This window comes from Hyla sarda, chromosome 9, assembly GCF_029499605.1.
Source record: "Hyla sarda isolate aHylSar1 chromosome 9, aHylSar1.hap1, whole genome shotgun sequence".
Lineage (NCBI taxonomy): Eukaryota > Metazoa > Chordata > Amphibia > Anura > Hylidae > Hyla > Hyla sarda.
Genome location: NC_079197.1, coordinates 101,127,787 through 101,150,878, shown reverse-complemented (window position 1 = coordinate 101,150,878; position 23,092 = coordinate 101,127,787). Strand labels below are relative to the sequence as shown.

General features: G+C 41.7%; 1 long non-coding RNA gene across 1 annotated transcript; it reads right to left on the bottom strand.

Annotated features, from left to right (window-relative positions):
- Positions 1-16,661: 16,661 nt before the first annotated feature.
- On the bottom strand, positions 16,662-22,883 carry LOC130291386 (uncharacterized). Its single transcript, XR_008847916.1, has 3 exons — positions 22,769-22,883; positions 16,870-17,091; positions 16,662-16,765 (listed from the first exon to the last, which is right to left on the bottom strand). It is a non-coding gene; the product is annotated as an uncharacterized LOC130291386 (long non-coding RNA).
- Between the last annotated feature and the right edge of the window lie 209 nt (positions 22,884-23,092).

Below are 23,092 nucleotides of genomic sequence, written 5' to 3'. Positions count from 1 at the left end.
TCTGGCACAGAGGATCCACTACCTGCCAGCCGGCATCGTGACAGGCATACCCCTCATGACCTGTCCCGTATTCCAGGTGGGATGCACTGTTTCATCTATCATTGCTCACACAATTTCCGAGCAATGGGTCTCACGTCACACACATGCAGTGGCATACCCCTCATGACCTGTCATGTATTCCAGGTGGGATGCACTGTTTCATCTATCGTTGTTTGCACAATTTAAGAGCAATGGGTCACACGTCACAGAAATGCAGTGGCATACCCCTCATGACCTGTCACGTTCAGGTGGCGGGCACTGTCCACCTATGGTTAAAATAAATTAAAAACACATATTTACTCGACATTTGTTCCGAGCAAACGTTATGTGTTTTACTCATACGTTCTTAGCATGGCACTCTCAACTTAAGTCACAGCCCTGTTTTGATCTAAATTCTGACAAGGGTAGGTACTTTACGCAACAATAATTTGCACATAAATTCAAAATACATTGTTTTAGTAATAGTCAGTTCATTTCTTTCATGGCATAGCTCTTGGTGACGTTGCTTTTGAGTTTTACTAAAGTCAGTAACAGGTTGTCGGTCAGCATGTCTCATGATTCAGATATGATGATTGTCGATTCCAGAGACTCTGTCAAGGGTTTTGGACAGAGGCAGTGACTCTTCATAGCGTATGTGGACAATTCCTAAAATCATGGAGGAGTTGCACAGAAGGGGAGTTCCTTTTGTGGCAACAGCTAAGAAGGCCAAGCTATGCAAGTTACTAATGGAACAACCTCTTGCTGGCCTCAGTGGGGTTACTGAGCCCACGGGTGGAGAGTGAACACAGCTTGGTTGTAGGTGTCATCACAGCTCATACACCATGTATACTTACAATAGCGTAGATATCATTGCTTCCCTTACTATAGATTCATTCCATACATACGGCACGATAAGTTCACACACTAAGCATATGTCACCATAGCAGAGACACAATGCATTCGCTTCTCTGGTCGGTACCATGCACACTTTACCATCTACGTACACATTGCTAGTTCACATGTAGGCGAAGTACGCATATGTAATAACAACGACGGTATAGATTGCGTCATGCCATCATACAGGTGCAATGTTCCATCATGGGTATGCCGGGTAGATGTCGTGATCATATATTCATTTTATATAGCATCACAGGGCAGGCGGCACTGATACGTTTCATAGGTTGCTACATTTCAGGCTGTCGTCATTATTACGGTCATGTTTCCTCAGGTATTCAGTCTTGTCATGTTTCTTAGACGGTCACGATATTAGTATTATCACGTTAGAGCACTCTGGTCTGGTGGGGTCTGCTAGGGTTATGGTGGGCTATGTTTTCAGGTTGCTACGGTAGTATGCCTGCATTTTTCATGTTCTCAGGTTGTGTTTTCAGATTCACATGAAGATCATCACTAGTAAGTTGCACATGTTTTTAGGTTTGTCACGCCTTTCAAGCTGTCACCATAGTCAGTTTGGTGCGCTACTCATCAGGCAATGTTCTTGTGCTCTCGCAAGAGTTGTTATATTTTCCAAATACACGCGCTTCGAATGCATAGACTTGTCACTATATGATTACTGTAAATAGACCCGTTACACAATATCTAGGCAACCTATCATTACTGCAGGTATGAGATTTAAAAAGTTCAGTCACGACTACAAGCACGATGGTTATGCAATGTTCTCGCATGACTACAGGCGCAACGGTTACGCCAGACGTGTCACGACTACAGGCATTATGGTTATGCAAGGTCCTGTCACGATTACAGGGACTATAAATACAGTAGATCTGCCACGACTACAGGCACAATGATTTTGTAAATGTCCGGTCACAATTACGGGCTAGTATGGTCATGCTATGTCTTGTCAAGACTACAGGCATGATGGTCGCATAAGACTTGTCGCTTTGTTGGGTACAATGGTTTTACAAATCATGTCGGGGCTACTATCGAGTAGTGTAAGAATTCTTTCCTCCAGGATACACTAAACCAATTCATCCCAGTATATCTGTTTCATTCCATGACTCTTATCAGTTAGGGTATGTCAGGATGGCACGGGGTGGTCATGGAAGCCTTTATTTTACCTACCCACTCAAGTGTATTTTGCCACTTAAATTTCAGGTAGAGGAAAAGCAGTTGTCTACTTCTAGGGAAGGTATTTGATTCATCTTGGTTCAACACTATTGGTCATAAGTACCAGGTAAGGACCATAAGTATGGACCAGGTATCGGTAAGTAAGTAGCTTGTTGTTTAAGTAGATTTTGTGCGTGTGCTATGCGTGCACATACAGTAAATCATGGTTGCCCCTTAATAGGTCCTCAGTCAGGTTATTTCAGTTACATATGGTACATATCTGTCTAATCACTATAGTCTCCCGATCATATGGTGACACAAACACTGTCACAGCTACAGGCATGATGATTACGCAAAGTCCTGTCACGTCTACAGGTCATTAAATGCATTCTGTAGTCTTGTTGCTATTAGGGACAAGCTGCAATCCTCTGAGTTTCCTATCAAGGTATGGGTTCAGTGATGTAATATTTTCTGCTCCCGCGGCTTTTGGTCTACATGAGCATGTCCGTATCACTGAACAACTTGTCATAAGTAGATGAGGGTTATGGTGCCTGTTCAAATCTTTCTTGAACAATGCTGTTAGCTAAAACATTGGGTCATAATCCTACTTCTCTTTCAGGGCATTCTTCACGATTTTGTTCCACCGCAGCAGCGTCAGAGCACAAGGTTCCAACGCATATCATCAAATAATGATAATGGTCTTGTTAAGTGAGATATTCTGAATCTTAGGTTTGAAATGTTACAGGTGTTTAAGTTTGGCAATGTAATTGTGGGATATCAAATGTTAATTATACCTACTTGTCTTGCTTTTTGCCCTCTATAGGCGTGCCCTCGATCACGGTTATGGCACACCTCAGCCGTTTATTATGTATATGGTATTTATGTATTGTTGTAAGATGTTCCAGGTAAGTACTCACGGTTTAAGCCCCGAGCACAAGTAATTAAGCCTGCAGGGCTGTGTTTGTGGGAGGGGCGTGGGATATATAACACCCAGAATCCCCTACCTCAGGGCGTGTGTTTCGTTTGTGCACCCACCCAACCCTCCCTTCTTCTCATCACTTCTACACAGGGTATGCCCTCTATAGGCGTGCCCTCGATCACGGTTATTGCACACCTCAGCCATTTATTATGTATATGGTATTTATGTATTGTTGTAAGATGTTCCAGATAAGTACTCACGGTTGGAGCCCCGAGCACAATCAGCCTTTCTGTTCCTCGGTACATATGTCAGATACCCAGACCATACCTGGAGCGGGTGTTTCTCAGGCAGAAGTAATCCCTAATGAGCAAGTTGTTACCAATGAAATTGAGGAGTTTAACGAGGTCCTGAGGAGGGCTCTCAAAGTAGAAAGAAAAGGTTTACTATGGAGGAGAAACATCTTTTTGTGGTGGAGGTAGTTTTTTTTGTTTTTGTTTTTTTTGGGCTTGTTCATTAGTCAAAAAAATAAAATAAAAAATATATCTAATGGCAAAAAATTGAAGTGTCTATTTTTTTTTTTTTTTATAGAATGGAAGTAGACAGCGCCAAACATCCCCCTGATGCGCCTGTGCTCGGGCTGTCAGTTGGCGTAACCAGCAATACGGCAATGCAAGAAAAGAATGTCCGGCACCAGATGTCAAATGCTTCTTAGATTTATTATGGCATAAAACCACAAACACAGAGTGTAATAGCCTACGCATTTCGGGTATTGCTACCCTTACTCATGGCATAAGATACAATAAAAACAGAGACATTTTATAACACACAAGACAAGTCATGTGATTGTTTCACTTCAGTCATGTGCAAAATGTGGCAATGGATCACACGTGTAAAACTCCCAGACAGAGGGGAATAAAAAACAGATCTACCATATATTATAGAAAAAAAAATTGTGAAATAAGTATATAAAAATAGTTATCAGTTATTGCAAAATACTTTGATAGACACTGTATAGTGACAAAAAAAATAAAAATGATAGATTTCAGGAGCTGATAGAGAGGGACTTGGTCGAGTTACATAGATACTGTATAGTGACCAATATATATATATATATATATATATATATATATATATATATATATATATATATAATGATCACTGTTACACTCCCGCTGTGAATATGTGAGAATCAGGTCCTGACGCAGATTTAATCCCTTCGATTGCCTTGTACCCAGGAGAAAGATCCAGAACGACTCCCTATTCAAAAGGGTTCATCTGTGACCCCCTTACCCGGGCAGGTCTTTTAACTCTCTCTATCCCAAGCACTCTCAGGGAATCAGTATTACCTTCATGTTGATCCCTGAAGTGCCTGGACAGAGCAGAGACATTAAACTGATTGTTTCTGCAGTTCGACACATGTCTCCTGATCCTCACCTTTAATGGTGTTGTTGTGCAACCAACATATTGATACCTAAATGTCTCACAAGAGGCCAGATAAATGACGTACTTGGAATTACAATTTATGCAATCTTTAATGTCATACACCAAGTTATTGTCGTAACATCTGAATTCTTTTGTGACATGCATGTAGCTGCATGCGATGCATGTACTATGACCACATTTCCAGTTGCGATGCTATGTAGCCACATGGAGTTCCTAGATGGGCTTGTGGAATTAAACATACTAGGAGATAGTTTGATACCTGATGAAGGGCCTCTTCTGGATTCCATCCTGAAACCCTGTGAAATAATTCCTTCCAATATGGTATCTTGTTGAAGAACGGGTAGGTATTTTTTCATTATACATCCAATCTTATTATATTGCCTACTATTTTGTGTAATAAAATATGGGACCATATTCTCAGCCTTCTGCTTTACATACCTATTACTAGATTGCACAATGAGTTGAGATCTTTTCAGTTTGTCTGCCTTCTCTTTTGCTGTTGTCAAATTGGCTTCAGTGAAGCCTCTTTCTTTTAATCTGTTATGCAAAAATCCCAACTCCACCTCATAATCTTAGGCCCGGGAACAATTGCGGCGTAATCTGCACCATCTGGGATACACTCCACCACATGGCGAGGGTGACAAGATGACGCCTGCAAAATAGCATTCCCTGTTACATCCTTACGATATGGAGATGAGACAATGCGATTGCCCTCAGATGAAAACCTCACATCCAGGAAGGGAATTCTGAACCGAGAGAAGGAAGCTGTAAAGGATAAATTAAGATCATTACAATTTAAATATTAAGAAAACTCCCAAAATCTCGATTCAGTATCTCTCCAGATGATGATCAAATCATCTATATATCGCCCCATCCACTTTATGCAATCACAAAATGGATTCCTGGGCAAAAATATAAATGACTCCTCCCATTGGGACATGAATATGTTTGTAAAAGTGGGGGAATATTTAGCACCCATAGAAGCTCCCCTGAAGAAAGTATGTGTCATTAAACAAAAAAAATAAAAATTCTGTGGCATCTAAAATAAATTTCTTCAGATCAGGGGAGTAATTGCTATACACATTCATGTGTCTGGACAGTGCTTACAAACCTTTGCCCCAAGGAAGGGACGGGTACGGTACTGCCACGTCACAAGTGGCCCAAGAGAACTCATCTTGCCACTGTATCTTATCCATAAATGTACGTCCTGGTATGGCGGTACTTCACACACCAGGACGTACATTTACGTCCTCTGTATGACCGCGACCATCGGAGTGGTGCTCGCGTCATACACGGCAGGTTCCGGCTATCAGCAGCCGGGAACCCGCCTGCAATGGCCGACATCCACGATCGCGCGGATGTCTGCCATTAACCCCTCAGATGCTGTGATCAGTACAGATGACTGCATCTGTGGCAATGCGCATGTTAAAATAGATGATCGGATCGCCCACAGTGCATCTCATACAGATCCGCATACATAACGACTACAGTGCCTGCCTGGTCTACGTATAACATTTATTAGCCTGTAATTGTTTTACCCCCAATATTTCCTCCTTTCTCAGATTGTTATTTTTGAAAGCTACCTGTGTTTTTTTTTATGTAATTGGACCAAGTTCCTCTATACCAGTTCCTGAAATCTATCCTTTTAGTTATTTATTTATTTATTTTTGTCACTATACAGTGTCTAAGAACCTAAGAAGCATTGGCCATCTGGTGCCAGACATTCTTTTCTAGTTTTTTTTAACCCTACTTTAAAAATAAAATCAGCCATGTATACTATGCACTCACGCCACAAACAAAATTGAAATAAAAGGCTTGTTCTAATTTTTTTACACACCTACACTAGGTGACCCTAGTCATTTTGCAACAGGTTAGAGCAGTGGGGAAAAAATAAGATTCAAGGAAACTGCCTTCAGATGACCCCAAAGATAAAAGTCTAAGGGGGTCAGATCGGGAGACCTTGGGAGCCATTCAACTGGCCCACGACGACCAATCCACTTTCCAGGAAACTGTTTATCTAGGAATGCTCGTACCTGACACCCATAATGTGGTGGTGCACCATCTTACTGAGAAAACTCAGGGAACGTGCCAGGTCCGAGCATTCCTAGATGAACAGTTTCCTGGAAAGTGGATTGGTCATCGTGGGCCAGTTGAATGGCACCCAAGGTCTCCCGATCTGACCCCCTTAGACTTGTATCTTTGGGGTTATCTGAAGGCAATTGTCTATGCTGTGAAGATACGTGATGTGTAGCACCTGAAACTACAGATACTGGAAGCCTGTGCTAGCATTTCTCCTGCAGTGTTGCTATCAGTGTGTGAAGAGTGGGAGAAGAGGGTTGCATTGACAATCCAACACAATGGGCAGCACATTGAACACATTTTATATGTGGTCAGAAACTTGTAAATAACTCATGAAAGAATAAAGTTACGTTAAAACCAAGCACATCATTGTTTTTGATGTGCTTGGTTTGATGTGTCAAATGACCCTCTTCCAATTGAAAAAACAAAAGTTGGATTCAAAATGTCTGACTTCAAAATGGCCGCCATGGTCACCACCCATCTCTAAAAGTTTCCCCCCTCACATATACTAATGTGCCACAAACAGGAAGTTAATATCACCAACCATTCCCATTTTATTAAGGTGTATCCATATAAATGGCCCACCCTGTCGTTTACTTTAATTTTGAAATCCCCCACGAGGAGCCCTGCAGTGTTGCTATCAGTGTGTGAAGAGTGGGAGAAGAGGGTTGCATTGACAATCCAACACAATGGGCAGCACATTGAACACATTTTATATATGGTCAGAAACTTGTAAATAACTCATGAAAGAATAAAGTTACGTTAAAACCAAGCACATCATTGTTTTTGATGTGCTTGGTTTTCTGTGTCAAATGACCCTCTTCCAATTGAAAAAACAAAAGTTGGATTCAAAATGTCTGACTTCAAAATGGCCGCCATGGTCACCACCCATCTTTAAAAGTTTCCCCCCTCACATATACTAATGTGCCACAAACAGGAAGTTAATATCACCAACCATTCCCATTTTATTAAGGTGTATCCATATAAATGGCCCACCCTGTCGTTTACTTTAATTTTGAAATCCCCCACGAGGAGCCCTGAATGGCCTGTATTGAATGGCCGGATTTTTTAAAATGAACATTGTGAGTGGCAGCGGGGGCCATATGTATATTAAAAGCGCTGTGGGGGGCAAGATATATAGCGCTGCAGGGGGGGCAGACATATAGCCTATAAATCTAGCCCCCAGCACTTTTATAATATGCCCCCCTGCAGCGCATTAATAAATATATGACCCCCGAAGGCGCATTCATAAATATATACCCCCCCCCCCCCCCGCAGCGCGGCGGGAGTCATATCTTTATTAATGCGTTGCGGGGGTATATAATTATAAATGTGCTGGTGTGGGTCATATCTTTATTAAAGGGGTTATCCAGGAAAAAACTTTTTTTTATATATATCAACTGGCTCCAGAAAGTTAAACAGATTTGTAAATTACTTCTATTAAAAAATCTTAATCCTTTCAGTACTTATGAGCTTCTGAAGTTAAGGTTGATCTTTTCTGTCTAAGTGCTCTCTGATGACACGTGTCTCAGGAAACGCCCAGTTTTGAAGCAAACCCTCATAGCAAACATCTTCTAAACTGGGCATTTCCTGAGACACGTGTCATCAGAGAGCACTTAGACAGAAAAGAACAACCTTAACTTCAGAAGCTCATAAGTACTGAAAGGATTAAGATTTTTTAATAGAAGTAATTTACAAATCTTTTTAACTTTCTGGAGCCAGTTGATATATATAAAAAAGTTTTTTCCTGGAATACCCCTTTAATGTGCTGCGCGGGGCATATTATAAATGTGCAGGGGGACTAGATTTATAGGCTACATGTCTGCCCCCCCACAGCGCATACATATGGCCCCTGCTGCCACTTACAATGTTCATTTTAAAAACCCCGCTGGGAGCTCTGAATAGCTCCTCGGCGCCGGCCATTCAGAGCTCCCCGTGGGGGATTTAAAAATGAAAGTATAAACATGCGATACATCGCAAGGTTGTGGACCATGCCGCCTGCTCCCCTGCTTAATATCTTCTGATCGCATGGGGTCTCAAAAGTGAAACCCAGTGAGATCAATCCCTCAGCCCCTGTACTACAACTCCCATCATGGAACAGAGTCTGTTCTATTATAGAGGTAGTAGTACAAGCACTAATGTAGCCTCCCCAGCCACTGGCAGACTCCTGCAGCAGGGAAATTACTACTCCCATCATGGAAACAAGTCTGTTCCATGATGGGAGTTGTAGTAGTCCCTCGGCACTGCAGGAGTCTGCTGATGTCACCTCTGCTGAGCATGCTCAGAAGTAATAACGGATATTATAAACCAGGTGCAAACGGATGACATAAAGGCTCATCCATTTGGCACAGACTTTAATGTTAAAAATAACAGATGTTTTTTCTTCCGTCACAAATAACATCCGTTATTCATGAGGGGCTATAAGGGGTCAAAAAATAATAATCAAAAAATCCCATAGACTTGAATGGGATTTAGTAACGGACGTTTAACATCCGTTTTTAAGGCTTTTCTAACGGATGTTTATAACAGGTCTTTTAATGGAGCAACTTTATAGTGTGAAAGGGGCCTAACAGTGCAGTTTTTGGAAACAAACTAATTTCAATTCTACAACTCTTAATGGTTCACATCTGTGCCATTCACTGAGATAAATTGAGTTAAAAATTATTTTTTGTCTCCTTAGTGGACTTAAATGTGCAATTGTTTGATTGTTTGTCCAGTTCAATGCAATACATAGTTATTGCAGGGAACTGTTAAATCACTGATCTTTTATTGCAGCCTTGTAATAAAAGTCCTATCATGGCAGCCATGGGGGCCTCCAGAAGGCCCTTTGCTGCCATGACAACTAACTGGCACTCTGCAATTGCATTGTTGGGATGCTGGAAAGGACTGGCCCACAGCTCCTATTCCCCTAAATACAATAGTCACCATTGACTGAAGCTTTTAGGGGGTTAAGCCAATCATTAAAGCTAGATCTGATGCCAGTTGGTGCCCACTGCTGTTAACTGCAGAAAGCAGCATCCAGCCACAGGGCATGAAGTAGGCTTAAATTGGGTAGATTTATCAAAACTTGTGCAGAGGTAAAGTGGCCAGTTATCCATACCAACCAATCCCATTCCTTATTTAATTTTTAAAAAGGCCTTTGAAAAATTTAAGAAGCAATCTGGTTGCAATGGGCAACTGCTCCACTTTTCCTCTGCACAAGTTTTGAAAATTTTCCCCCAATGTCTCAGCCCATCCATACTCACCTGATGCCCATCCACAATACATTTATGGCTGTTGGGGGCAAATGGGTTAAAGCAGTTGTCTAGAATTTTTAGAGAATTGGGGAAAAGCTGGCATTAAAATAGAACTAAAAAACTCAACTCACCCCTAAATCCACTACTACCCTGCAATGCTTGCAACAATGATCTCATGTACATAATTAACATAATTCTGCAGCCAGTCACTGTTCTCACTAGTCTTGTACAAGTAAACAGTCTATTGACATGTATTATGGAACTGCGCAATTCATAGCCGTAATATAGCACGGAGCTTGTAGTCTCATATCTGTAACATTCATGGACTAAATCATCACAGCCCAGAATGTTTGCTAGTCATGTGCATCCCTTATTAAAGACAAATTGGCAAACCACACAACCAGCATGCATACAGTCGTGACCGTAAATGTTGGCATCCCTGAATTTTTTCAAGAAAATGAAGTATTTCTCACAGAAAAGGATTGCAGTAACACATGTTTTGCTACACACATGTTTATTCCCTTTGTTTGTATTGGAACTAAACCAAAAAAGGGAGGAAAAAAAGCAAATTGGACATAACGCCACACCAAACTCCAAAAAGGATCTTTACAAAATTATTGGCACCCTTAACTTAATATTTGGTTGCACAACCTTGAATAACTAAACTAACTGAAATCAGTCGCTTCCTTTAACCATCAATAAGCTTCTTACACCTCTCAGCCGGAATGTCGGCCCACTCTTCCTTTGCAAACTGCTCCAGGTCTCTCGTATTGGAAGGGCACCTTTTCCCAACAGCAATTTTAAGATCTCTCCACAGGGGTTCAATGGGATTTAATCTTGACTCATTGCTGGCCACTTCAGAACTCTCCAGCGCTTTGTTGCCATCCATTTCTGGGGGCTTTATGACGTATGTTTGGGGTCATTGTCCTGCTTGAAGACCCAAGATCTCAAACGCAAACCCAGCTTTCTGACACTGGGCTGTACAGATTTCCTCAGATTTCATGATGCCTTGCACACATTCTAGACACCCAGTGCCAGAGGAAGCCAAACAACCCCAAAACATAATTGAACCTACACCATATTTCACTGTAGGTGGTGTGTTCTCTTCTTTGTAGGTCTCATTCCTATTTCGGTAAAATCATGTGTTTTACCAGAAAGCTCTATCTTGGTCTCATCTGTCCACAAGACATTTTTCCAGAAGGATTTTTGGCTTACTCAAGTTCATTGTGGCAAAATGTAGTCTTGCTTTTTTATGTCTCTGTGTCAGCAGTGGGGTCCTCCTGGGTCTCCTGCCATAGCGTTATATTTCATTTAAATGTTGACAGATAGTTCACGCTGACACTGATGCTGCCTGAGCCAGAAGGACAACTTGATTATGTTTGGAACTTGTTTGGGGCTGCTTATCCACCATCCAGCCTATCCTGCATTGACACCTTTCATCAATTTTTCTCTTCTGTCCATGCCCAAGGAGATTAGCTACAGTGCCATGGGTTGCAAACTTCTTAATAATGTTGTGCACTGTGGACAAAGGCAAATCTAGATGCCTGGAGATGGACTTGTAACCTTGAGATTGTTGATATTTTTCCACACTTTTGGTTCTCAAGTCCTCAGACAGTTCTCTTTTCCTATTTCTGTTGTCCATGCTAAGTGTGGCACACAGACACAAAATGCAAAGACTGAGTTAACTTCTCTTCTTTTAATCTGCTTTCCGGTGTGATTTTCATATTGCCCACACCTGTTATTTGCCCCAGGCAAGTTTAAAGGAGCCTCACATGCTTGAAACAATCTTATTTATCCACAATTTGAAAGGGTGCCAATAATTTTGTCCAGCCCATTTGTGGAGTTTGGTGTGACATTATGTCAAAGGGAATAAACATGTGTATAGCAAAACATATGTTACTGCAATCCTTTTCTGTGAGAAATACTTCATTTTCTTGAAAACATTCAGGGGTGCCAACATTTACAGCCATGACTGTATACCTAGCTGTCAAATCCATTCATTATTCACTTGAGTACAAAAAAAAGTAGGCAAAAACCTTATTTTTGGGACACCATGTTTGTCATGCTAACTTATATAAAAACATACTTCTGTGTCCTACAAAACATGTATACAGTTCCATTGGTACAAGGAAGCTCAATGTATGGAAAGGGAAAGGGTGGTAGGATAGCTGGTAGTTGTCCAAGGGAAACACATAGAGCTGATAAATGCTGGTAAAATAGAAGCATTTCATTTTGTCACTATGTTATTATGCTTTAAATTTTCCCACATTATGTAATGAGGCAGTATTTTAATGGTGGCGTCCTGTTGAGTCACTTGGGAATAGCTGTGCACTTTACCCATGGTGTCATATTCTCATGTATAATTTAGATTATTTCCGTAAAACAACGTAAGGGTTGAAAGGGTTACTCTGACTTCAGGTAAATAAAAAAATAAATAAAATAATAGAAATGCTAATTTTAGAAATGGTGATGTAGGCTGTATGGGCTGGTCAGAGGTGATGACATCATTCATGGGCAGGGCTTGAGCTCAGAGACAAGATCCAGCTAAGCCTCCTGAGACAGCAGAGGATGGTGCATGGTCTTTGGAGTGAGGGAGGAGCCAGGGAGCTAGAGACAAAATCACACTACAAATGAAAGAACTAAACAACTTTCTGTCAGGGATAAATCATGCTGAAGCCAGTATAATTTGTAACAATACTATGTTAGTAAGTAATATATCTCGGGGTATTAGTCTTATTTAAATACAATTTTCTAAAACTGGAATACCTTAACCCCTTAAGGACCCGAGGTTTTTCCGTTTTTGCATTTTCGTTTTTTTCTCCTTACCTTTAAAAAATCATAACTCTTTCAATTTTGCACCTAAAAATCCATATGATGGCTTATTTTTTGATGCACCAATTCTACTTTGTAATGACGTCAGTCATTTTACCCAAAAATCTACAGTGAAACGGGAAAAAAAAATCATTGTGGGACAAAATTGGAAAAAATGTGTAACTTTTGGGGGCTTCCGTTTCTACACAGTACATTTTTCAGTAAAAATGACACCTTATCTTTATTCTGTAGGTCCATACGGTTAAAATGATACCCTACTTATATAGGTTTGATATTGTCATACTTCTGGAAAAAATCATAACTACATGCAGGAAAATTTATACTTTTAAAATTGTCATCTTCTGACCCCTATAACTTTTTTAATTTTCCGCATATGGGGTGGTATGAGGACTCATTTTTTGCGCCGTGATCTGATGTTTTTAGCAGTACCATTTTTGCATTGATAGGACTTTTTTCATGATATAAAAAGTGACCAAAAATGCACTATTGTGGACTTTGGAATATTTTTGCGCGTACGCCAATGACCGTGCGGTTTAATTAACCATATATTTTTATAATTATTTAAATGATCTTTATTCACTTTTCTTTTTGCAGTGTTATAGCTCCCATAGGGACCTATAACACTGCACACATTGATCTTTTACATTGATCAGTGGTTTCTCATAAGAAACCACTGATCGATTATTCTGCCGCTTGACTGCTCATGCCTGGATCTCAGGCACTGAGCAGTCATTCAGCGATCAGACAGCATGGAGGCAGGTAGGGATCCCCCCCCCGGCTGTCTTGTAAGCTATTCGTGATGCCGCGATTTCGCCGCGGCAATCCTGAACAGCTCCCTGAGCTAACCGGCATGATTTTACTTTCACTTTAGACGCGGCGTTCAAAGTTGGGTTAATAACGTGCGGCACCGCGATCAGTGCTGCGCGTTATCAGCCACGGGTCCCAGTGTGGCTGTGGCCCCTGAGTTATAGAATGGGAGCGGACTCATGACATACCAGTACGTTAAGGTTAAGAGTCAGGGAAGTATATATTGCTTGGATGAACCTACAGGAAGCTAGGTTAGCCACACTATAATGTCCTAGGCAAATTTTGGTAATCTAGGTGCTTGACACAAATTGGGCCTGGGGCATAGACCTAGGGGGAGATTTATCAAAACCTGTGTAGGGGAAACGTTGAGCAGTTGCCCATAGCAACCAATGAGATCACTGCTTTCATTTAAAAAAATAAAAGAAGCAATCTAATTGGTTGGCCAGCTTTCCTTCTGCACACATTTTGATAAATCTCCCCCCCCCCCTTGTGTTTTTACTGATTCATCAAAGTTTCCATAGGCACAGCCTGTTATGGGCAATGTTCATCGGCAGGGTAGATATGGCACAGGCCTTTTATTGAAAAAAATTCTATTTGATTTTCATAAAATATTTTACATTGCAAACATGAGCTGGGGCTATTCCGCCCGACATTATAGCTAGCATGGCAAGATATTACCTGCTTTTCTGTAAACCCATGTAAGTAAATCTGCCCCACTGTTCTTTGAATTCGCTGGTTGTTTTATTATATTTTTAACCACAATACATTCAAGTGATGGTATTGAATCCTGAGAGAAATTATCTAGAAACCAAATCCTGACAATTTATTGATGATGTCACATTGACAGGATGACTACATTAATAAAAAGCACAGCTCATTTTATGTAGATAAAATGGCACAATAGGTCTCAAAGGCAATGTGCACCAACCTATTAATAATACAAGTTATCTATATATATAAAACTCAACCTGTGTGTGTGTGTGTGTATGTATGTATGTGTGTTTGTGTGTATGTGTGTGTGTATGTATGTATGTGTGTATGTTCCACAAAAACTTCCAAACGGCTAAAGATATTAACATGAAACTTGGCACACGTTACTTATATGTCAACAACAAACATAGGCTAGGTGATTTAACCCTTACTCACCCCCATTTGCCAGGGGCGGGGTTTATGTTTAAAGTCCTATACAAGTCTATGGGAAATATATGTTACTGCATAACTTCCAAACGGCTGGAGATATTTCAATAATACTTGGTCACGTGTTACTTATATGTCCACTTAAAATATAGGATAGTTAATTTAACCCTTAACTACCCACATTTGTGAGGGTCGGGGGTTTTGTTTAAAGTCCCATGCAAATCAATGGGAAATGTATGTTCTCACATAACTTCTGTACGGCTGGAGATATTTCAATACCTGGTACACATATTACAGGTCGGGATATGAGGACGGGATGAGAGGTCGAGATAGGAGGTCAAGATAGGAGGTCAAGACAGGAGGACGGGATGGGCGGGATAGGAGGTCGAGTTAGGAGGTCGGGATATGAGGTGGAGATAGGAGGACAGGATAAGAGGTCGAGATAGGAGGTCGGGATAGGAGGTCGAGATAGGAGGTCGGGATAGGGGGTTGAGATAGGAGGACGGGATAGGAGGTCGGGATAGGAGGTCGAGATAGGAGGTCGGGATAGGAGGATGGGATAGAAGGTCAAGATAGGAGGTCGGGATAGCAGGTCGGTATAGGAGGTCGGTATAGGAGGTCGAGATAGGAGGATGGGATAGGAGGTCAAGATAGGAGGACGGGATAGGAGGACGGGATAGGAGGTCGGGATAGGAGGTCGAGATAGGAGGTCGGGATAGGAGGTCGAGATAAGAGGTGGAGATAGGAGGACGGAATAGGGGGTTGAGATAGGAGGATGGGATAGGAGGTCGGGATAGGAGGTCGAGATAGGAGGACGGGATAGGAGGATGAGATAGGAGGTCGGGATAGGAGGTCGGGATAGGAGGTCGAGTTAGGAGGACGGGATAGGAGGTCGGCATAGGAGGACGGGATAGCAAGTCGGGATAGGAGGATGGGATAGGAGGTCAGGATAGCAGGTCGGGATATGAGGACCAGAAAGGAGGACGGGATAGGAGGTCGGCATAGGAGGATGGGATAGGAGGACGGGATAGGAGGACGGGATAGGAGGTCGGGATAGGAGGATGTGATGGACTGGATGAGGATGGGATAGGAGGTCGGGATAGGAGGTCGGGATAGGAGGTCGGGATATGAGGACGGGATAGGAAGTCGGGATAGGAGGTCGGGATAGGAGGACAGGATGGTCAGGATAGGAGGTCGAGATAGGAGGATGGGATAGGAGGTCGGGATAGGAAGTCGGGATAGGAGGACGGGATAGGAGGTCGGGATAGGAGGATGAGATTGGAGGAAGGGATAGGAGGACGGGATAGGAGGTCGGGATAGAAGGTCGGGATATGGGGTTGGGATATAACAACAATATATGAGGATGGGATATGAAGTCTAAAGCTTCCTCCTTTGTTGATTTTCCTCCCCAACAAGGACTATGAAGGAAAAATCGGGCAACGCCGGGTACTCAGCTAGTAATTGTATATAAAATAAACAAATGCAAGGGGCAAGTTAGCTCTTTATTATTTATAATTATTTAAGTAAAGGTTAAAATTGTTTACATTTGGCAATGATCAAACTACAAAACATATACAGCAGCAGTCAGTGACTGCAATAAAAATATCCATTTCTCTAGCATCTTGTCACCATAGTAACAAAGTGGTGAAATCAACAGCTGTTTTTCCCAGCTAACTCTGAACAATATAATAACAGCTGTAACATTTTAGAAATAATTCACTATGGAGGTTTCTGCAAATTTACATTCATTTATTTTTTTTCATTACTGTACATGGCATACCCACTAATACTATTCCAATATAGTTCTGTGCCATCTAACAAAATGTACTAGATTAATTGAATGTAAAATTTTTGGATATGACCTATATCCCCACAAAATGGGCTGTTTATACAAATACATTTTTATGAAAACTAGTGTAAAGAAAGTTAGAGAAATTCTTCATAGTAATGGTTAACATAGAACCATGCATTTTACACTAAGGGAACACTTAGGGTAAACTAAGGGAACACTAAAATAACACATCCTAGATCTGAATGAATGAATTAATCGTATGAAATACTTTTGTCTTTACATAATTGAATGTACTGACAACAAAATCACACAAAAACTATCAATGGTCTCCTGAGGGATGTCCTCCCAGACCTGGACTAAAGCATCTGCCAACTCCTGGAAAGTCTCCTGATGTACTGGCCTGTCTCCTGGTAGAGCCTCCATGCTCTGGACACTACACTGGAGATAGACAAGATGAAAAGGAAGCAGAGATACAAGGCGCAGCAGTGTGCCGTTACCCTTGCCAACAAAAGTTAGTAGAAAGATATAATGATTCTGCTCACCTTGTGGTGTTGCACTGTGAGTACAACACCATGAAGCACTTTGCGCCAAGGCAGTGGGCAGATATCCTTGTAGGGGGACCCAGGAGTTCTGCCGGCACCACTCCATCCTAGGGAAGCTCCTGGACGGTTTGGACAGTGGAAAGCAGGATACTGCAGCCTGCGGTTTCAAAAAACGGTGTACCCGATGCTCTTCCTCGGTCACTAGGCTACTCCTCTCGATCACTGAGGGAGAAAGTCCAGAGTGTATTTCAAAAAACACTTCTTTATTCCATAGAACAGCACAAACAGTTAACGACAGGTACCAGAAGATGACGCGTTTCGAGGGGCGGGACCCCCTCTTCGTCAGATCAGATGATTGGTTTACAGGTAAGTTTAGTTTTTATACAGGAAAAAAGCCGCGAACGGCAAACAATTAAGGTGTCAATCAAACATCAAAATAGTTGTGATATATATAAGTTTGCAATAGCTTAAACAGTTTGATGTTTACAATAGTCTCATATAATTTTGAGGGAAAAAAATGTATTGACAGTTAAATAGTGTAAGCCATATTGCGACTTAGACTGGTGCTAGCTAAGTGATAGTATTGAGGATCTGTCAGGTAACTTGTACACCTAAAAAGCACCAGCCTGTGTAACCGGCGTAGCAGGATCCACTCCAGCACCTAACTGTATCGGAGACCGTCTATTTAAATTTTGTGCGGTCCGTAACACGGCCGCACATTAGATGACCTAAAAGAGGTAGATCTTTTTTCGGAACCATTTTCTAGTGGAAAGATGAATATATTGGGTCCGGAGACTAACATGCTGGTGTAGCCCCCCAACTTCTCCTTTTCATAAAGGGTAAAAGGAGGAAAAGCCCCCGAAAATTTGTAACGCAATTCCTCTCTCGAGTACGGAAATACCCCATATATGGCCCTTGAAATACAACAGGGCTCCGAAGTGAGAGAGCACCATGTGCATTTGAGGCCTAAATTTGGGATTTGCATGGGAGGCGGACCCGGATGCAAGCATTACACTAACCTCCAATCCCAAAAGTACCCTACGACAGTGTTTCCTACAGCTGTTGTAAAACTACAACTCCCAGCATGCACTGGTAGACCATGTATGCTTTGAGTTGTAGTTATGTAACAGCTGGAGGAGCACAGTTGGAAAAACACTATGTAGTGGTCTTTAATCTGTGGCCCTCCAAATGTTGCAGAACTGCTACTCCCAGAATGCCCAGAGTGTCCATGCATGCTGGGAGTTGTAGTTCTGCAACATCTTGAGACCAGATGTTGCAGGACTACAACTCCCATCATGCCTGGACTTTCTGGACATGCTGAGAGTTGTAGCTTTGCATTATCTAGAGGGCCTGCAGCCGCCCTGCAGCCCGCGGTCTCCGCATCTGCTAACTCTGCAGCCCGCCGACTCTGCTGCCCGCCGACTCCGCCGCCCGCTGACTCTGCTGCCCACTGCCGGGTAAGCTGCCCCTAGCTCTCCACCACTGCCCCCTGCTGCCATGTTTGTCTCTGCCCAGACTTCCACACGTGGGTAGAGCGGGGGATCATAGCCTGAACCCTCCTTGTTCCAGCCCCTGATCTGCCATTGGCCTATCAGTCCTGACCGGCCAATCGCAGGGAATTGGAGGAGGTGTCACCCCTGCCACCTCACTCCTATCCTTCAGGGTTATTGGCGCTGTCTCTTTTTTTTTTTTTTTTATAACCACCACATATTACAAAAAAAAAAAAAGAATAATACAATATTTTATACAAATGTTTTCTTTTTTTTGTAAATTTGGAGGCTTCCGTTTCTACGCAGTACATTTTTTGGTAAAAATGACACCTGATATTTATTCTGTAAGTCCAATTAAAATGATACCCTTCTTATATAGGTTTGATTTTATATTACTTCTGAAAAATATCATATCTACATGCACGAAAAGTCATACGTTATAACTTTTTTATTTTTCTGCATACTGGGCAGTGTGAGGGCTCATTTTTTGTGCCGTGATCTGAGGTTTTTTCTGGTACCATTTTGATCTTACTTTTTGATCACGTTTTATCTATTTTTTATGGTATAAAAAGTGACCAAAAATAAGCTATTTTGGACTTTGGAATTATTTTACATGTACGCCATTGACCGTGCGGTTTAAGTAATAATATATTTTTCCGACATTTATTTACGCAGGTGGCGATACCACCTATGTTTATATTTATTTTCATTTACATGTTTTTTTTTTATGGGAAAAGGGGGGTGATTTGAATTTTTATTAGGGAAGGGGTTAAATCACATTTATTAACTCTTTTTTTCCCCTTTTTTTGCAGTGTTATAGCCTCCATAGGGGGCCATACCATGCAGTAGATTGATTGCCAGCACTGTTCAATGCTATGCCATAGCATTGCATTGATCAGTGTTATCAGCGGTCGATTCCTCAAGCCTGGATCTTAGGCTTGGAGCAATCATTCGCCAATTGGACGTGCCAGAGGCAGGTAACGGACCCTCCTGCTGCATCCTAGCTGATCGGTACACCGCAGTTTCACTTCGGTCTCCCGATCAGCCCGACTGAGTTGCTTGGAATGCTTTGATGTGCACTATTAGCCCCAGGTCCTGGCTACCGTTAGCCGCCGGGACCGACCAAATATGATGCTGGGCCACTGCGTGACTCTGCATTATATCCCGTACAGGTACACCCTGCGTCCCCAAGAGGTTAAGTACCAGAGAGCAAGGTACGCCCTTGGTGACCAACAAGTTATTAGAGTGTACCTACTGTTGTGAAAGAAATTGATCATTCAGTAAATACTGTGAAGAAGATTTTTTCAAAACCTGTCCAGAGGAAAAGTTGCTGAGTTGCCCCTAGCAACCAATCAGCTCGCTTCTTTCATTTAAAAAAAAAGGCCTCTGCAAAATGAAAGAAGCAATCTGATTGGTTGCTATTGGCCACTCAGCAACTTTTCCTCTGGACAGGTTTTTATAAATCTCCCCCTGTGTATTCTTCTGTTACCATAATGTTTGGACCATTTGTTCTGCATTCAGAGGCGTAGCTTGTAGCCTTTGGGCCCCGATGAAAAATCGCCAACAGGGCCCTATATGCCAATTACAATACTGGTCTCTTATGGGGCAGATGTGCTTTGGGGCCCCCTTAGGCACCTGGGCCCTGGTGCGACTGCTACCTCTGGTACCTCTATAGCTAGGCCCCTGTCTGCATTTCACCGTCACCGCACCACCAGACAGGATGCGTCCCAGGGGAACTACAACCACTAATATCTACAGTGCAGTTAACTTGTCAAAGTACCAATCCACAATGCATGGGGCAACCCTGTGCAAACCCTCTTGGCAGTGAGGCACATTAAAGGAGTACTCTGGCGGAAAACAAAAATCTAATCAAATGGTGCCCGCAGGTTATACAGATTTGTAAATTACTTATATTTAAAAATTGTAATCCTTCCATTACTTATCATCTGTTGTATGCTTGCATGGAAGTTTTCTGCTCTCTGCTGCCACATCTGTTCATTTCAAGAACTGTCTGGAGCAGGAAAAGTTTGAAATGGGGATTTGCTCATTCTCCAAACAGTTCCTGACATGGACAGAGGTGTTAGCAGAGAGCACTGTGGTCATACTGGAAAGAACTACACACTACTTCTGCTCCGAGGTGGTTTGACTGGGGCGGAACACCTGTCAGACCATATCGCAGGTGTCCCAAGGCGAGCTCAGGGAGGACAGAAACCTCCCGTGGAGCAGAAGGGTAATAAGTACTGAAAGGCTTAAGATTTTCAAACGGAAGTGATTTACAAAACTGTATAACTTCCTGGCACCAGTTCATTTAAAAGCATGTTTTCTTCTGGAGTCCCCCTTTAAAGTCTCATTTACAATGCTGGTACTTTAATACACTGTGGATACGCCTTGCACAAATCTGCTGCAGAAAATTCACAGCATTTCAAATCCATGTAAAGCAAACTAAACATCTTCTGACCCCTAGAACTATTTTTTTTTCCGCATACGGGGATATATGAGAGCTCATTTTTTGTGCCGTGATCTGAAGTTTTTATCTGTACCATTTTTATTTTGATGGGACTTTTTGATCGCTTTTTGTAAATTTTTTAGGTTATTCAATATGACCAATAAGCAATTTTGGACTTTGGAATTTTTTTTACGTATACGCCATTTACTGTGCGGTTTAATTAACATTATATTTTTATAGTTTGGACATTTTAAATGGGAAAAGGGGGGTGATTCAAACTTTTATCATGGAAGGGGTTAAATCAAATCTTTTTACTTTTTTTAATTACTTTTTTTTACACCATTTATTAGTCTCATGGGGGACTATTACATGCAATCTTCTGATTGCATACACTGTTCAATGCTATGCCATAGCATAGCATTGATTAGTGTTATCGGCCCTCTGCTGCTCCAGCCTGCTGTTCAGGCATGGAGCAGCAGATCGACGATCGGACAGAGATGGAGGCAGGTAGGGACCCTTTCCCATCCCCTCAGCTGTTCCCGGCAGCTCAGTCGGGCCCGAACAGCCCGACTGAGCTGGCGGGAACCGTTTATTTTAATTTTAGGTGCGGCAACCACCCGGGACCACCCTGCTATGACGCGGGGTCAGCCATATACAGAAAAATTCAAGAGTTATAGGGGTCAGAAGATGACAATTTTAAACATACTAATTTTGGTGCATGAAGTAAAAAATTTTTTAAGTAGAATAATAAAATAAAACCTACATTAATTGGGTATCCTTGTAACCGTATGGACCTACAGAATAAATATAAGGTGTCATCTTTACCGAAAAGTGCAATGCGTATTAAAACGGAAGCTGATAAAAATTACAAAATTGACTTTTTTTTGGGGGGGGGGGGGGGGGGGTTTGCATTGATTTTGTGGGGAAATTACTGATGTCATTACAAAGTAAAATTGGTAGGGCATAAAACAAGCCCTCATATTGGTCTGTCGGTGATAAACTGAAAGCGTATTGATTTTTAAGAAGGTGAGGAGGAAAAAATGAAAGTGCAAAAAGGGAAAAGTCCTGAAAGGGTTAAATGAAATAATGTAATCAAAAATAAACATAAACATATGTGGTATCGCCGTGTGTGCAAATGTCCGAACTATTAAAATATAAGGTTAGTTAAACCGCATGGCCAAACTGGCAAGTATTAAAAATATGCAGGTTAACAGCAGTATTTTTTAATTAGTCAACTGCATGCAACCAAATGCAACCGCAATACAACCTCACTAAGTGGTTCCACCCATACTTTAGTATCCATTTATGGCTTTAACTTTGTAAAGAAAAAAAAAAAGGCCTCAAAGCCACGAATGAATGATGTGAATTTAGCCTCAAAGGGGTTATCCACCATAAGGTGATTTTAGTACGTACCTGGCAGACAGTAATGGACATGCTTAGGAAGGATCTGCGCTTGTCTTGGGGCTAAATGGCTATGTTGTGAGATTACCATAATACTGTGGCTAGCTTTTTGTGAACTGGTATTTCCTGTTTGACTTTTCTTTTTTTGACTACAAATCCCACAATTCCATTTTCCTCCTTCCCACACATCAGCCACTCCACCCATTGAAACATAAATGAGCTGCATCCATTCAAAAGACCTGTGGTTTTCAATCCGGGTGCCTACAGCTGTTGCATTAGTTGCAGATTGATCTCTCTCCCATCAAGCGATCCCTCCACCCATTGACCCAGACAGGCTCCCTGTCATCAGCTGACTAGTGAGTCAGGTCTCGGCCGCATTGCAACCTGGGAAAAATCTGAGACAACAGTCATTTTGTATGCTGTTAAAAATAAGTATTGGGGTGAAAATCAAATAAGGATTGTGAGAAAACTGTCACACACAGGTACAGACACTATATTATGAACTACACTAACTTTACAGCCCCTGTAATGAAAACTCCCCCAGGGTTTGTATAGATCTTACCTCACACACCATATTGTCGGATGTGATATTTCTGATCGCTGATATATGAGCCCTCTTGTTTACTTTTGTACTTAACATCCATTTTCTTCTTATTTTTCTGGAATGTTGAAGGTTTCTCCCGTGATTTACAGTACAGACCAATCAAATCCTATGCTGCTGGGAGAGAATTAACATTTGTGTTTTGAGAACAACACTCTCATTCTCTTCAGATCCCAATGAACCAGGATTATCTTGGTGCTCACTCACTTGGTGTACAAAATCCTTTTTGTTACTAATTGCCTTTTCCTTTGTTACCCAGTTGAAATATGTAATTATGAAGTCATC